The sequence below is a fragment of the Grus americana genome, chromosome 2 (assembly GCF_028858705.1).
Source record: "Grus americana isolate bGruAme1 chromosome 2, bGruAme1.mat, whole genome shotgun sequence".
NCBI lineage: Eukaryota > Metazoa > Chordata > Aves > Gruiformes > Gruidae > Grus > Grus americana.
Genome location: NC_072853.1, coordinates 15774340 through 15790608, shown reverse-complemented (window position 1 = coordinate 15790608; position 16269 = coordinate 15774340). Strand labels below are relative to the sequence as shown.

The following is a 16269-nucleotide window of genomic DNA, read 5'->3' as shown; positions in this document are numbered from 1 at the left end:
ACTCCCACTGATCTCAGTGTTTAGGTTTCTGGGGAAAAAAACCCCACAAAACAAAACAAGAAAAATATTTGGCTATCTTTTCAGGAGTCTAGATGTGGAGACAGAAAAATAGATACTCAAATCCTGGCACCAGATGTCTGATGGCGTGTTTGGAGAATTAGTAAGACTGGATAGACAAGAAAAATGGAGAGGAAGGCTTCACCCAATATAATAGGAATGTATCTGCAAGCAATTATTATGTCATTATAATTTCACAAACAATGCATATTAACCAGTACACAAATCTCCGTAAGTGCTAAATGAAATGTTAACCATTATATTGCAAATGCTTTATCACAGGAGACATTTTGTGACATCAGAAACTAGTTTTCCTTCCACTCAATTATCTCTATTAACTGGTAATGTATACTGAATCCCTGCCATGTGTTTCGTAACGCTGATCCTCATTAACTGAGTAAACAGAAATACAGCCTCATTGGCAAGGCGACTCAAGTGACCAGAAAACAGAGATCACTCTGGCCAGAGACCATCCGTCATCAGTTCCCATGCCAGGGTATGAAGTTAGCATGTCATTAACAGGCACTCGGGGTGAGCGGGACCACAGATGGAGTCTGGGGCAAGCACAACACCTCCACAAAAGCCCACAGCTACGGCAGGGTGCAAGGCTTTGCTTTATAGGAAGCATTTTACAACATCAGGTGGATTTCAATCCCCCGAAAAACTGGAGCAATTTATAAAGCAAAACGACATAAAACCAAAAAGCGCAGAGCACACAAATGCAAAACCCGCTTTTGTTTTCTCCCATGCAGCAGTGCAAAATTGGACAATTATCCTTCCCTTGAAAGACTTGAATTATAAATGACATTTCTAGATCTCTATAAATGGGTAATTCTCAGACTGTCGTTTAGTGGGCCTGATGCTTATTAACTTTGACCTCATGTATAAAATGCTATCAAACCAAGGACCCGCTTCAGAAAAACATTAAGCACGTGCTTAAGCTTAAGTGCTGCGATGAAGTTGGGAGTAAAGCTCATATTTAAATACTTTGCCAAGCAGGACTGTCATTAGGAGTTGAAAAGCAGCCTTGGACTTAAACTGCTCTGACTCCAGAGCGGCTGCATCCTCTTCATCTCACTCTGCAGCGGTTTGAACGGCTGAGCAGGGAGCACAGCTGTGCAGAAATAGCCCCAGCCCCAAAATCCACTGACTTCAGTTCTGCTGGCCTCTCTCCCCTGTTCGTTGTAATTGCATGAGCACAGCTTGAATCTCTTCTCACTTCTGGAAGCGTAAATCACAAGTAAATCCTCTGAGGAGTGGACTGAATAGTGGAAACAGGGAGAGAGTGAGACCAGCTTTTCTCTCCGTAGGTACTCTGTAAAATTGCACCAGTGCTGGAAAAACAATCCCTAGGAAAAAAAATTAAAAGGAAAAAGGTTTCTGTAAAACTGTCATGCACAACAGCTCAGGATTTCCTACTGTGCTTCTGTCATCACCTTCTGATCACCCTTTAACTTTGTAGCTTATCTAATTCTTCCGGAGTTTGCCGAGCCTGGTTCTCCCCTGACAACACCTTAGTGTAAATCCACCAACTGCAGTTACACACAGTTTACACCAGCAGGAGCGGGCAAGTGAAAAAATGGCCTGGGTGGCCCTTACCTTCCCACCACTGAGCATCTTTAACTCACAAAGACTAAGGATCACAAGCGGCAGCTTGTCTCTTGTGGGTTGGGTTGTACAGGCATGGAGTCCATCATGGGATTTATTAACGGAGAAGGTGGTGATGGCGGTGCTGTTCTTTCTGCAATTTGCATAAAATCTGTGCAGAAAGAGGTAGAAAAATTGTGAACATCTGGCTATACCCATAGCCGGTACAGAATTCCATTACCATGTTGGCACGAGCCCGTGAGCACGGCAGTGCTAAATAATTCATTAAATTAGCAGAAGTTGCACGTGGAAGATGTACACTAATCTAACGCAGAGGAACACTGTTCTCTATGGCAGAACAAGCTTTACAAGAATGAGGTATTTACCACCTGATGTCGAACCAAAGCCTAGAAAGATGTTGTTCTTCCTCCAGTTTAGTATGCAATAAAAGCTCGGAGGAGACTCATTACCTGGTCCCATGGATGCTCATTCTGCATCCCGGGGGACAAGGACAGCTGCTGTCCCTCCCCATGGCTGTCATGTCACTGGGCTGCAGAGGGACCCTGCCCAAGCACTGTCAAGACAGAAAATGTCATATAAGCAGGACTACGTCAAGTGTGTCACTCACTTGGTGTAGCAGCTCACCCAGCATCACTCGCTAGATGAGGCTGATGAAGAGCTCTCAGCCAGGCAAGACACGTGGCTTCTGCCCCTTGACCTCCTCCATTGCACCGGTGTATGTGTCTCTCAGCTGCAGGACAAGAGCCATGAGGCCAGCATGATGAAACTTGAGCACAAGGCTCAGTAGGGCACACAGAACTCCCCAGGGCCAGATCCAGACCCCCAAGAGCCCAGGCTGAGGTCCTTAACTGTCTCAGAGGAACTGGGAGCAGGTCCCAGGGCCGGGACTCCTGCTGTGGTTCAGCACATCTGCCCCCTCGGGAGAGGCATTTCCTCACTCTGTATCATGAGATGTCTCGATGTCCTTGGTGTCCCCAAACAGTTCAGGTATTCACAGGATTAAGCCATAGAAGAGTCTGCTTAAACAGGAACAAGGGCATAACCAGAAATCAGCATCAGCTGGAGAACCCAGATAGAAGCTGCACAATGTTGGTGACTTATTCATGATTAACGAATAACCATCTCTAATTTGCCAAACATACAGAATTTGCATTCACTCTGAATTTGCTACATTAATTTCCATACAGCATGACACTGGTTCCCTGCAAAACCTATTTCTCATCTCTTTGTGAGCTAAATATTTCCAGCCTTTTTTCTTTCTTTTTTTTTTTCCTCTTTCTGTATATTTAAGGCAATGAAATCAAGTACAGTTCCTCTCTATTGTTTTGCAAACAACTGCTGAGTAAAAGAGCAAAACTGTGTCAGATCTCCGTATCACCTGAATGAATGCCATTCTCAGAAAGGACAGTCCTTTCATCTTAATTGCTAGCTAGCAACAAAAGTGTTGGAGTTCAGCTCTTCAGTATAAATCAATGATGGAAAAAATCATAACAATTTACTAGAAAAGAGAGTATCTTTTATTGTGGGCATTTTATAATGCTGCAAAGGTAGGAGAATTACATAGCCTACTTGCTCTGCTAACACAATATTTATAAATCCCTATTATGCCAGTTTCCATCATTTTAAACTGTTTTTTCTATTCCTGAGCAATCTGCAAACAGTGTTCAGATAAACACTGAGATACAGATACCTTGCAATACCCAGTACTTGTGAGTTTACAAATGAGCTGTACAAAGCACTTGTAATTTAAAACTTATTTTTTAAAAAACATACAGAGCTCTGAGACTGCAGAGCTATAAAATATCACCCTGAATAGGCGTGTGATTCATTGCAGTGCATTTAACGTCAGGGCTTTCAATATTTAGCATGAAACCTGGCCAGTGTGGCTGGCCCCACTCCAATGGGTGCTATGGTTCCCAAACTCATCCCCCCATAATCATGTAGCCTGATCTAGTGGTTGCTCAGCCCAGTGCAATGATTACAATGCTAAAAAGGGGACTAGTGATTTGAAATATCCACTCTTACTTTCAAAGATCTTAATCTCAGAGATAAGGGGAGAAACTGAAGGTCTGTTGGGTATTCAGAAGCAGAGGTGCCTAAGACCATGAACACCAGTGGGTATCACCTTTCCCAAGAAAGAACTTTCTATTTCATTAAACTGAGAGTTGTTTTGGTTTTGTTTTTGTTTTTTAAATAAAGTCTCTAATTAAATAGGATTAGTATATCTTGCCATTACAGATGAATCTTTCTTGCTAAAATGCCAAGACTTTATTATAAACAAAACCAGCCTTTTCCATAAGTCCGTGGTGATGGAGTGTTGTAAAAGTGTACCCACAAGCCAGTGTGAACCACTCACATTACCATTTGAAGTTGACATCCAAACTTCTCCAGCAGCTGGTCCCTGTATCCAATTAGTTTTCTTGACAGGACCTGAATATTAAGTTGTTGCGGGTTTTAATTAAATATTGAAGAATTATGGTGACATGGCATGACAGCCTACTGCAAAATAATTTACAATATCCTGTTACATTGTTATTTTAAAACAATTTTCCTAGCATGTTTAATCTTCTCAAAACCTGCTGCTAAATGAAATTACTGTATTTTGCTATATATCAAATAATGATAAATGGCATCTTGCATTTACATGTGCCTTCCATATCCAAGCAGCAGAGTGCTCGCTCCTCCTTACCTGCCTCCCTCCTTCCCTTAACGAGAAAAACATTGCTTTCCATCATCGAGAAGCCCAAGTTTTTTAGAACAGATCCTCAAGGGGGTCACTTATATTTTAAAAACTGGGCTCATGCTGAACATGTGCTATTACCATCAAAGGCAGAGAGGTCGAAATGGATATTACAAATCTGTGCAGACCTTCTTTGTCTAGTAGCTCAGGTCAAAAAGTGCCAATTCATGTGTCTGATGTTTTGATGCAGTTTGTGCATTGGCTGATAAATGAATCCCAAAATCCACCATTCAGCAACAATTAGGTGTGTAATAAAATAGACTGGATCCTGCCCTCCCTTTCAGCCGCAAAACCCCGCAGAGCATGACAAAATTCCTTGGGTAAGTTCAACCCAAAGCAGGATTTAGCTGGCAAGTGCCAGTATCAGGAGGTATTGTGTCAACCTTGTCTGGAAATATCTATAGAGCTGGGCTGATGCTTCTTTTCAGGTGTTTATGCAGTGCCCATCCCCTCATTAGCCAAGCAGTGATCCACTGTGCTTATCCTTCCACACACCCTGAGATCATGCGTTTAAAATAGACCTTCATGATGCCAATATTTGAATATCACTGGCTATCTGAATGATGCTAGAATTGAATTTTTTGATCAGCTTTGTTTGAACTAAACCAAAGGAGGAACATAAGATCTCTGAGCACACAGTATATTTTTCAAAGGTTAGAGAGATCTTTTTTCCAGCACGAGCAGGAAAAAATGCAGAGTTAATTTTGACAGCACAGACACTGCTGCCATTGTGCAGGCAGAAACTCGAACTTCCCAGCTGTCTTACTGGCTCAACACTCCATTATACGTTTGAAAGGGAAGAATACATGCTGGAAATTTAGTTTGGAGGAATAGCTCAAGGGCAGAATGTCAGACTGCTTTCACAAACTGCATTCCAGAAGCCATATTATTATTATTATTATTATTATTATTATTATTATTATTATTACTACTACTACTACTAGTACTACTACTACTATTATTATTATTTTTTCTGTTCTCCCCTTCATAATCTCCAGCTTCCAGGGACATAATGACAAACTGCTGTTTCTCAAAACCATAAGCATAGCAAATGAAACTTGGGCCAGCATCATCAACAGTAGCAGCTAACAGCACACAGCACTGGTGCCATTTTTCAGCTTTATGAGGACTATAGCATATGGATGGCTTGGCTCACTCCCTCCTCCCAGACCACAAAGAGCAGGAACTGCCCAGGCAATGTCAACCTGCTCCACCGCTGGAGGGAAAGCATTTCAGCAACAGATGGGGAGGAAGGAATTATTTGTGGGCAGTGTCCTCTTCTCCACCTGCAGAACCCTGTTCAGTTTCTACAGTGATATTCAGTACCTGCCTTGGTAGAGCATCCCCACAGCTTATGTGCTGCCTGCAGAGCCGACACACGAGTCCATACCTAGTGCTTGGCTGAGACCAGCCTCCCAGCTGGTGTCGACTCAGGCATGGACTTGAGCCGAGCTCTGGTTCTTGTTAAGGAGATCCCCATAGAGTGACATAGCTTTGTGCAACCCTACCATCACATAGTGATGGCTGTCCATGGACAAGTCCAAAAGTTGGGTCTCCAGAAGGTGTACCCAGGTCAGTTTTTGGGACCTAGTGGTCATGTGGGTAATGTAAGGGCAACCTATCTGCAAGTTTTAACAGCCTTCCTAAGCACACACATAATGAGGAGAGGCAGAATTCAATTATTGTCTAATTTTGGATCGACAAGGCAGACATTGCTTGCTACGGGAAGTAATGCCAAGCTGAGCAATGCCATGGTACCGTGCAGCCCCAAAATAGGCAATACTTACCTGGCAGGGGAGACATCATGATCAGGTGGGTGGTTTTCCCAGGGCGAGGCTCATCTCCTGCACTTTGGGTGTGCTGACCCTTGTGATTTCCCCAAATGCAGGAAACTCGACTGCATAATTTGCGGTAGTGGGGGACTGCATTTGCACTTTCCCTCCCTTTAAAAAAAAAAAATTATAGATTGCATATTAGGAAAAATTTCTTCACCGAAAGAGTTGACAAGCACTGGGACAGGCTGCCCAGGGAAGTGTATTTTAAAGGTATTTTAAAGACATGTATATGTGGTGCTCAGGGACATGGTTTAGTGCTGGACTTTGCAGTGCTAGGTTAATGGTTGGACTTGATAATCTTAAAGGTCTTTTCCAACCAAAACGATTCTGTGATTCTAAGGCAGAGGTGCCCATGGTCCAGCCTGAATGTCATTGCAGAAATCCTGCTCAGTGTCAGTCTTATCTGGTACGATGTAAGGGATGTCTGTCTTCTAAAGCAAAGATTATCAGCAAACCCAGTAATTTCAATCCAGCTGCAAACACAGCAATAAAAGCATGGATCAGGATGTGGGCAATAACAATATCATGGATTAAAAAAAAAAGGAAATACAACACCTTCCTTTCATAGCCTTCCTACTGAATCTAGTAGCCTTCCCCAGGCACACCGTCCATTTTTATTACACATTGCTTTGAAACATCTTCCCAGAGCAGGGCCGTTCCTCCATGGCACCCCTGCAGAGAGGCCATCCCTGCTAGTGGCAGTCCTGCACACAGCATAGGTGACATCTTCATGCTGGAACAGGCAAAAGAAGTTTTACTCTCCCTACGTTCCCCTTAATGTATGTTCATCTCTCAAACTAAGTGACTAGGATTGCTGCCATGGAAGTGCTTTGGGGAGCCCATGTGACGAAAGCTTTAAAAGCATAAAGGGAACTATTAGTTTTTATGAATCCCAAAAGGCTATTCCTAGAGTTGCCCAAAGGGAACACATGAGCAATACTTGAGAAGAAGAAATATTATTTTTCAATAAGGTATAAAATATTTACTATCTGCCAGTGATGGGCGCTGAATGATTTGTGGATATTACTTTGACAGTGCAGTGTTTAAGGATGCATTTCACCCTACACTGGCAATCATCAGAGCAGTATATCAAAACCTAAAAATCTCCTACTAGTGTAGATATTGACTGCATCTGAAAACAAATGCATGTATAACTCACCATGTATAACTTACCCTAAAGTTGTGTGATTTTTAAATATGTGCATACATATTGTATGTATTTCCTGTCGAGCAAAACTCACTGATATGTTTTGTTGCTCAAGACAGAAAAATCAAGGTTCTATTTTACATCACATGCAGGAAATTTAGATGCCTTTCCCATTAGTCACTTATGCAGGGTGGCTGTACTCCGTGCTGCCAACTGACAAATAAAAACTTCCTCCATAGTCAGAGCAGAGCAAAAGGTAGCCCTAGGGATAATTCATCTTCTCTATCTCAGATCTTGTCTTCAGATGGGACAGGTTGCTCTCTGGAGGTGAGACGTGTTGCTCACCACGTGTTGCTGATGAGTTGCTTAGCTCAGAGACCACAGAAAGGAAGAAAAATGAATGTCTACTGGTAAAAAAGACATATTAGTATTTTGGTTTTATTTTAAAAATATTGTCTCAAAGTTCTTGGTGAGCATCCTTATAGCTTGTAGATCTGTGCAAAACTCCCAAGAACAGCAGAGTCTTTGCTCTACTGGTTTTAATCCATTTACAGTTGAGCCCAGTGAGCTGCATTTTTAATTCTGGCTTCCACTGAACTCAAACTGAGCTGAAAGGCTGTGGATATCATTGTTCAGTATACAAGAGTATTCAAAGCCCCAAGTTTTTAATGGATTCAGAGCAAGAAAGGTAAATCCCTTCAGTTTCTCACTTTTTTCCCCAAATGTTATGTTTATTTTCAAATTGGTTTGAAACAGCAAATTTGAACAAAGACTTCACATTTGCAGCAAGGATGTTCTGTAGATGTGCATATCAAACTCTGGGCCACTCGAGTGATGTTTTTCTTCTGCGTGCATTGCCCAGTGGTAGCACTGGACCTCTGGAAGCCTAATTACAGACCTCTGGATTATTCACAGGAGTGAAGCCTGGAAGATCAGGCTCCCCTATGAGAGATTGCTTCACCCAAACCTGACATGTAGCCACCCCTGATATGGATTGTGGTAGCATTTAACAGTGCACAGCAAGATAACCCAACTAAATTAGGACAAGAAGTGGAAAAAGAACAACGCTGCCAAGAGGAACTCCAGGGAGACTGTAAGTAGGCAGACTGCAGCTACCCGAGCTGTAATCGGGCCAAGGAGCCGGGGGGACTGCTCTCGGTAGCACAATAGTGGCTGTACTGTTCCAGTGATCTGAAGGAACCAAAACCTGGTTTACTCTTACACCTCATATTGAACTGCACAGGCCCCTTATAACTGACTCGGTGGGAGTAAAGAGCAATACCTTGGAGCCAGCTCTGTAGTTTGCTGCTACCAGGGTGCATCCCACACGGCGGATGACCCAGCTAACCCTGCCTGGCTGTGTGCTCTGAAGGGAGGGCCTAAAGCTCTAGGAAGTAAACTGCAGCTATTATGGTTGTTATTACTTTTCCAGTGCTTGCTTACTTTATGGAGCTGTCTGGGGTCATTAGGAAGTTTCTGGATTGTATTAGACTTTTAAACTCTTCAGGTACCTATGAATAAACTGAGCCACATGAAATCATAGCCTAAAGGAAATTAAGAGTCTGAGTCTACCACTGGATGCATGCCTGAAAAATCTATGAGTGCACCAGCAAGCTTAGATGCCCTCCCTTCGTACCAAATTCCTAGTGAGTCCTTTGTTGCTTTTTATCATTTTCTATTGCTCAGCTTCAGCCTGAGAGGATTTAAAACAACCACAGCAGAGGCACCTGAGCTAGCAGGGCTAGAAAGCATCAGCCTCAATCTCTTAACCATGAAAAGACTTCAAGCCATTCTGTAACAACCCTTTTGGTGGCTGCTCAGAGCAGTGCAGAGAGCGCTAGCAGGAACATGAGGTTGGCTCCTGAACACCACGAATGCAATTCTTTAGGCATTCCACGACACACCAGAATACAGAGTAATATTGATGACAAAACTCCCTCTGCTGAATTTCTCTTTGGCATTAGTTTCTCAGCCAATCCATGTTCTGTGAGCCTGAGACCATGTGAGGAGTCCATGTGAAGAGGGGGTCTGGCATGTCACAGGTCTGAGAAGCTTGGAGCCCAAACCCAGCCTTTCTGGGAGGGTCCCCTTGGCCTTTGCTTGTGGAGAAGTCATTCCCTGTTGTTGTGGTTTAACCCAGTGGGCAGCTAAAACAAGCAAACAGCCATTCACTCACTCCCCACCCCCAGTGGGATGGGAGAGAGAATCGAAAAGGAAAAAAAAGTAAAACTTGTGGGTTGAGATAAAGACAGCTTAATAGGATAGAAAAGAAAGATAACAACAACAAAGATGATGATGATGATAATGATAAAAGAATATTCAAAACAAGTGATGAACAGCACAATTTCTCACCACCCAAAGCGGATGCTCAGCTAGTTCTCGAGATGCCCTGCTTCCTGGCCAACACCCAGTTATATACCGAGCATGACGTCATATTGTATGGAATATCCCTTTGATCAGTTGGGTCCGCTGTCCTGGCCGTGTCCCCTCCCAAGTTCTTGTGCATGCCCCACCTTCTCATTGCCAGGGCAGTATGAGAAACTGAGAAGTCCTTGACTGCTTGGCAACAATTAAACCATCAGTGTATTATCAACATTATTCTCATCCTAAATCCAAACACAGCACTATACCAGCTGCTAGGAAGAAAATTACCTCTATCCCTGCCAAAACCAGGACACCTGTCAATGCTAACTCGTTGCATGAGGGTTTGCACATGGCTTCTGCAGTTGGCTGGGATGTGTTGCATGCCTAGCAGTGACCCACTTCAGTTATTTACTCCTGCATCACTAGTGTAATATAGCTGGCTTAAGGCATCCAGCTTGTACCCCAGAGGTTCACACAGCCCTTCAAATAGAGCTGGCCACTAGAAATCAGACTTTTCCTCCAGGTCTCATGTTGGCTTCCCAAAGACCACCAAATAGAGTTCACAATGTGATGGATCATTCAAATGATTCATATCTTTGTCCCAAAATATCTTAAAGACTGCTTAAAGGCCTCAATAAAATCTGTACTCAGTAACTTTGCTCTTCTGTACCTCTCTAAAACTAGGGCAAATCTTATCTGTGGATGAGATAGAACTGGTCAGCCTGAGACTGTGCAATGAGCTCCCTCAAGACTTAAGGTCCCTATTTCTCTAACCCTGCCTTCTCTAAAATAAATACAGAGCAACATGTGCATTTTTCAAAGAAAATATAGAATAGAGTCACAGAATGGTTTGGGTTGGAAGGGACCTTGAAGATCATCTAGTTCCAACACCCTCCACTAGACCAGGTTGCCCAAAGCCCCATCCAACCTGGCCTTGAACACTTCCAGGGAGGGGGCATTCACAACTTCTCTGGGAAACCTATGCCAGTGCCTCACCACTCTCATAGTGAAGAATTTCTTCCTAATATTTCATCTCAATCTACCCTCCTTCAGCTTAAGGCCATCGTGCCTTGTCCTATCACTACATGCCCTAGTAAAAAGTCCCTCTCCAGTTTTCAAAACAAAGCCCAAAAAAACCAAAACTGATAAAGCTGTACCAAAATAAGACATTCCAGGGCACACACTTCTCCCCAGAGGAGGGAAGAAGAGCAGCAATCACATGATAGATATTAATCACATCATTTAAGGCTTCAGTGCAAGGCATTCAGATACTGTCAAGACAAACCTATACAGATTAAAAATCTGAATACTGAGCTATTCATCCAATTTGTTGAATGGTCAGCTGTGATACTTTAACTTCTCCCTTAAAACCACTTCAGAACTGGAAAGCTGCAATGCCCTCCCTTTCTGTAGGGGAGATCGAGGGAGCTATTGACATCTAAGACTGACACGGCTACCAGATGAATTAGTAGGAATTGCCGTAAAAATAGAAACAGGGGATGCCTGAATACATATGATGTATTTTTGGAAGTCAGCACAGCTTTTATAAAGGTAAGTCCTGCCTCAGAATTCTATGACAGTCCTTTGAACGATTTGACAAACATGTGGGTAAAAGGGATCCACTCAATAAACATTTCTTCTTTGCCAAAGGGTTTTGTGCATGAAAAATTTTTGCATGGTTTTACTGAACACCCGACAAGTTGATGGGAGAGGAAGTAACAATCATTTCTTGTACAGAAAACCCCTAAGCTGAAAATGGTTGAAAGCTACTCCCAGTATCATGTATGTTTGTCTTGTTCTTGTAGTCTTTATTATACAAACAACTTCACTCTTCCCTACACACACAAGGATACCAAACTACATAAGCCTTTGATCTGACCGTTTGCCATTTTATCCAGCTATTTCATTTCAGCACCTTTCATCAATCAGCAGTAAAAGATCATCATCAGAGTAAGAAACAAGTTGGGAATTTGGTTGGGAATGAGTTTGAATCTCTCTTTTCTCAATTTTCTTCCCACTGGACTTTATTTAGTCTCTCCTCATTAAATGGCAGTTGCTCTACTTCCCTACCTCACTGATGTGATGTGAAAGCCTGAGAGGTGCCTTGAATTTGCAGAAATGAGGGACAGTAGACACCCTATTTACAGAGAGGGCAGGAAAAATGTGTTGTAGGAATACATACATGGTCTGTCCCTGGTTTTATGAAAGATAAAGAACAGAATTCACTTCAGCAGAATGCTTTAATGACTCCCAGGTTGAGAGCAGGGTAAAAAAATGCTACCTGGAAGCATAGCAGTGTGCAATAACACAGTGACAATGAATCTCTTTCTTTTAATACGACCATCTGTGGTTCTGCTGACATAGCCCTGTAAGCTGTGTTCCTGTGAAGTAATGGAAGAAAGCCCTGGGTTACAATTTCCAGGCTCTCAGAGAAACCCAGTCATGACTTGATATGGCTTCTATCATGCCACTACTAGCAATAGCAGCCCGGAAGGAAAAAATTAGAGCCCTTGAAAAAGTTATTTAAGAGAGATCTGCAGGGAAAGTGAACCCATGTGAGCTCTGGTCTACTTTAAGGACTATCTCTGTTAGCAGGGGTTAAACAATTTTTCTTCAGCAGTATAAGGTAGACAAAACCTGCCCCAATTCATTTAGCTGCAAATAGCCATCTTTTAAGGTGCTTTTGGATACCCAGGACAACCATGTGAGGCTGCCAGAGGAGGCTCCATCACTTTTGGAGTCTCGACTGGAGAGAAAGAGGTACCGAAGGCATCTGCTGTGGCACAATGAACTGCACTCCATTTTTTACAGCCACAGACTGATTCAAGTAAGATTGAGCTGCTTTGGGTTTTGACCCCTGAGGACCAGAATGACGGGGGAGACCTGCCCCACCGGTCAGCACGGATGGGACCTATGGCCTTTGCAGTGACAGAAGAGAGCTATTCTGGTAGCTGTGAATCACTGCCCGCTGACAAAGCCCTTCAGCTTCATGGAGCTGATGATCTTTTCCTTTCAAAACTGCACCATGAGCTACTTTTCTACATTGTAAACCAGATGCCTTTTATCTCAAGCCCAGTGCCTATGTGAAATAATAACAATATATATGGCTCTACTTTGAGCTACAGCAACCGTGCTTTGAGATGCAGCTGTGTTGCAAGGAGCACGTTCCAGAAACCAAGACAGAATCAATGTCAAGCTGCAAGAGCCATTTCTATTGGATAGCCTTCAGCATCGATTAGATTATTTTCTATTTTTACCTGATTTATTGTCTTTTTATATAAAGAGCTCAGAAAATCACTAGTAGGTAAGTGCCCTGGAAATACAAATATAAAAATATACTTATGTTCCTATTTTTCAAATCGCTTTTTACAAGCCAAATCTTGTGGCCACAAGAAAGGTACATTGCACATGTTACTAAGTGCATGCAGGAGAAACTGAAGTGAAGCTGGGGTCCTCTGAGAAAAGCCTATGATAAAAAGAGAAAGGCTAAGAACCTCCTGGAAAGTTGTAAATATAATTAAAACATGGAAAGGAGAATGTCAAATGGATTAAGGTTAATGGTTCACGCACTGCCACAGCTTGCTCATGAAGAGCATTAATGGTTTTATCAGAAAAGAGTGGAAAAGGAGACCGTGCAGCAATTTGTCTCACTTCTGAAGCAATCTGCAGAGCACTGGCTACCACCTTCAAAGACATTTCTTCACCAGGTCAAGAATCGCCACCTAAAGACTATGGTATATTAAGGTGAGGAGAGAAAAAGCCTTAGAAACATAGTTCTGCATCCTGAAATCTGATTGAACCTCACCTGGTTTGCAGTCTGATCCAAAAGAAAATGTAGCAGAAAGCTTGGGCTGACTTGAAATATTATCTCAGAGCATCTCTTTCAGCTCCCTCAGAGCACCTCTTTCAGCTCCCTCCTGCACTATTTGGCAGTGTCTTTTGATACTGCTGTTCTTCTCTCAGTGATTTTAGACACAGCTGACTTTCCTCCGGGCAAATGTTGGCTGGGGAGCTGGGGGAGAAGCCACTGAGAAGGAAAAGCCCTTGTGGTATGGTGCGCATGGAGAGGAAATCCTAATGGTGTCCACATCATGTGGAGGCAGGTGGGAAAGGGGGCACAGGGGCCATACACTGAGGAGCCGGATAAGAAACGGAAATCCCAAATCCGGCATGGAATGTGAAATAAAACCCCAGAACGGTAATACTTTGAGAAATGGTTCAGAAGTGTAAAGGTTCTGGTTGCTTCTGGGAATTAGTAACACAAAAGTCAATCTGATTTTGCTCAGCAGAAGAGAAACAATACCTAGCTGACAAGATAGCTCCAAGTACAGGAGATGACTAGTTAGATTACTCTGAACAAAGAAGGCTGCAGTGACAGCATTTCCTTTCTTGTGTCTCACACTCTTAACAGATGTTTTCTGAGAGCACTTTTTTCCACTCAGTCTTTTCAAAAATCTAGTTCAAAGGAGTTAGGAATTCATGACCATCAACATCACAAAAGAAGCAATAAACTTATGCATATCAAGGGTGATGTGTCAAAAGCTCCAAAGACCCAAGCAAGTAATACGGTGATGTGCTATGATACAAATAAGATGCTGTGATCCATCTCAATAAATTCTTTTTATTACATAGTCAGAGTGTCTCCAAAAAAACACACCTTCTGTGTGTGTCTAATAGAGAAAGGTTTCCCTTATGAAGACATGTATCTGTTTTTCAGGTATTCGAAGTGTTCTTTGTTAACTGGACTTTTTTTGCTTTAGCAATACCATTCCCTATCCTAGTTTTGCTTGCCATAGTGTCATTTCTATCATACTAACAAAGCAGCTAATTTTTTTTTTTTTTTTTTTTTGTGCACTGTCCTGGTTTTAGCTGAGAGGGTTGATTTTCTTCATAGTAGCTAGTGTGAGGATATGTTTTGGATTTGTGCTGGAGACAGTGTTGATAATATAGAGATGTTTTTGTTCTATGGACTTATTGTTGAGCAGTGTTTACACAGGGCCAAGGCCTTTTCTGCTTCTTGCACTGCCCTGCCAGCGGGATGGCTGGGAGTGCACAAGAAGTTGGGAGGAGACAGACAGGACAGGTGACCCAAACTGACCAAAGGGATATTCCATACCATATGACGTCATGCTCAGTTTATAAGGAGCTTGGGGGGAAGAGAAGGGGGGGGCGGCGGCATTCGGAGTGATGGCGTTTGTCTTCCCAAGTAACCGTTACGCGTGACAGGGCCCTGCTTCCCTGGAGATGGCTGAACACCTGCCTGCCCATGGGGAGTGGTGAATGAATTCCTTGCTTTGCTTTGCTTGTGCGCGCGGCTTTTGCTTTACCTATTAAAATGTCTTTATCTCAACCCACGAGTTTTCTCACTTTAACTTTTCCAATTCTCTCCCCCATCCCGATGGGGGGGGAGCAAGTGAGCGGCTGCGTGGTGCTTAGCTGCCGGCTGGGGTAAAACCACGACATGCACAAATGTTACAGCACCCCTGTAAATATAGGCAGACCCTTTCATTTTGACCTTTCAGTTGTGGAAAGAGAGACACCTTCACCTTCATGGAGGTAAGACCAATATTTTCAAAGTGAGGACTGCTAGTCCACATCTCTCTCTGATCCAAGTTCATTTATCTTGTTTATTTCTATTTCCACATTTTGGCCTAATTTAGCTGCTTTACCATCACACACCTGAACAGCAATTAATAAGAATTGTATCCATCTGCAACAGCCACAGAGCCTAGTCAGGGTCACAGATTTCCTCAGGTTTGGTATGAGAAATCAAATTGTATTTATAGACTTACTGTTGTGCTGGGAGCTCCATATGGCAGTCAGCGGGTTAAACAGAAGACCTCGTATTTTTGGTTAAGTGTTATTAAAAAAAGACAGCTTTTTTTCAAGAAGTCATCTCTCTGGTACTGTCATCCAAGCTTTTGAATTCAATCTACAAGCTCATGGGCAAGCAGTGCAACTTTTGTCCATGCTGCAAGCACAACAATTGCCATAGCTAGTGCTGTTCTGCATCAGGGACTTGCTTCAACTTCTGAAACACCTCAAGGGTAATGCCGAGGAATCACCCGAGAGGTGCAGCTGTGAGGCAGCTAGGACATCATTAAAGCAAGGTCCACATTCATAAAAAAGATGATTTTTCTTACCATATTTCATGGAAAATCGTATTTGTTGGACAGCAGCCACTTGTGCCCAGTAAATGCCATCTGCCCCATTGCCCAATATCACATACCAGCTGCTGTGCACATAATTTGACCAAGAAAAGAGTAAAAATCAGCACTCCCCCCAATGCTCTGTATAAAAGAATGATAATTTCCATTGGCATAGCCTCATAGTAAGAGGTGAGGATGATTTGACCCAGCCTTCTTACATGGATTGTAGTGTTAAAGCAGAGAAATTAATCTCCAGCAGTATCCTTCCATCCATCCAGACACTAAGGTACTTAACTGACTCTAGTTGCCATGATTAGTTTAGCTGTGAACGCTAAGGCATGCAGACAGAAATATGATACTACCGAGACT

The 16269-nt window shown here is 42.8% G+C and overlaps 1 non-coding gene across 1 annotated transcript; it reads left to right on the top strand.

The window, feature by feature from the left end:
• Positions 1-6184: 6184 nt before the first annotated feature.
• LOC129203825 (U1 spliceosomal RNA) lies at positions 6185-6348 on the top strand. The gene has a single exon (XR_008576179.1). It is a non-coding gene; the product is annotated as a U1 spliceosomal RNA (small nuclear RNA).
• Positions 6349-16269: the final 9921 nt, after the last annotated feature.